This window comes from Meleagris gallopavo, chromosome 3, assembly GCF_000146605.3.
Source record: "Meleagris gallopavo isolate NT-WF06-2002-E0010 breed Aviagen turkey brand Nicholas breeding stock chromosome 3, Turkey_5.1, whole genome shotgun sequence".
Lineage (NCBI taxonomy): Eukaryota > Metazoa > Chordata > Aves > Galliformes > Phasianidae > Meleagris > Meleagris gallopavo.
Window position 1 is genome coordinate 51,907,837 of NC_015013.2, and position 1,993 is coordinate 51,909,829.

A 1,993-nucleotide genomic window follows, 5' to 3' on the forward strand; every position below is an offset into this window, starting at 1 on the left:
TTTTTGTACTACATACTGTTCAATATTCCACAATTGGTTTATTGTAAGTGAGAGTGCATTGAAAGAGGCTACTGAATCACAAACTGCTGTTGATAAAACTGCAACTGGGAACTGGGAGGCTAAGCAATAGTATAGAATAGTATGCAGTCCTCTTTGTATCTATTCTTTTTGCTGTCTAAAACATAAATATCATTATTTTAAAGCGGTTAGCTTGTTTTTACATCTGTTTCCTCTTATCATTAGATAATTTTTATTAAAATATCATTAGATATTTTTAAACGATGGTTACGTCTTTGCCTTTCTTCCACTACAAATTAAAAAAAAAAAAAAGAATTTGAATGCATTCAAAGAGCCATAGCACACCTTAGGGTATATACATTATTAGTAGATTAGTGTGTTGAAAATATTTTCTCCATTTGGTTGTCTTGCTTCATAAAGTGCCATAGACATCCAGCGCGCTCTGGTAGCACATAGCTTATATTTGCCTGAGGAAGTGAAGGACTCAGGACACAGGGGGGGTGTGGTAAGAAAAGGGAATTTTAGTCATTATAGCTTCAAGAGATTGGGGGGAAAAAAGTCTAGCTGATGGGAAAATAAGCAAAACTACAGATCACAGAATCACAGAATCACAGAATTGTAGGGGTTGGAAGGGACCTCTAGAGATCATCGAGACCAACCCCCCTGCCAAAGCAGGTTCCCTACACCAGGTCGCACAGGTAGGCGTCCAGGCGAGACTTGAATATCTCCAGAGAAGGAGACTCCACAACCTCCCTGGGCAGCCTGTTCCAGTGCTCCGTCACCCTCACCGTGAAGAAGTTCTTACGCACATTCGTGCAAAACTTCCTATGCTGCAGCTTATGTCCGTTTCCCCTCGTCCTGTCTCCACGTACCACTGAAAAGAGACTGGCCTCACCACTATGGCCGCCACACCTCAGATATTTATAAACCTGGATCAGGTCCCCTCTCAGTCTTTTTTTCTCAAGGCTAAACAGACCCAATTCACTTAGCCTTTCTTCATAGGGGAGATGCTCCAGGCCCTTCACCATCTTTGTGGCCCTCCACTGGACTCTTTCCAAGAGATCCCTGTCTTTTTTGTACTGGGGAGCCCAGAACTAGACCCAGTACTCCAGATGAGGCCTTACCAGGGCAGAGTAGAGGGGGAGGATCACCTCCCTCGACCTGCTGGACACGCTCTTCTTAATGCACCCCAGAACGCCATTGGCCTTTTTGGCCATTGCTTTGCTTCTTCCACTCGGGATCTTGAACTCCACCATCTCATGATCACTACAACCCAAACTGCCCCCAACCTTTACTTCCTTAACAAGTCCAACAAGACCTATAAGCAGAAAGACCTGCATAGGAAATGTGCCTGAGATTGCACTTGTGATTATACATTAACAAAATGAGTTACAAAAGTCTGTTTCAAGTTTTGTATCGCCTAATAATACCGTATGTAGTAGTTGTAGAGGTTATCTGTGAGCAAAGTCTGAAATTATAGGCATGCTGATGGCATGGTAGGCAATGATCCAATTGTAAGGTTTTGTTTTGTCCATTTGTTTATTTCAGAAAATGAGATAATTACTTATTTGAGAGAATGTCACTGAGATTATGAAATTAGGCATGAAAAATTTAGGAAGTAGCATCTTGGTTTCTTTCTATCGTGCAATGCGTGGCACTCCAACTTACTGCACTGGAAAGCGAATTATTCATTTCCTTGTAGGTTTTCTACCTTTTAAAACTTTTTTGTAATTATCATATGCAACTTCTCTGTTGTTTTTTTGTTTGTTTGATTGTTTGTTTTAATTGTTTCAATTTTTTAAAAACATTTTAAAGTTTTAGAATTGTGTTTTCTTCATTTTATCAATCACTATAACTTTCGACTATACTAAGAAGTAAGACAGGAGTCCCAGAGATGCAACATTCTTTACAGAAACCTGAATTATAATCAGTTATTTAATCTTGGGAAAGAACAGTATAATGTCATAGAATTAAA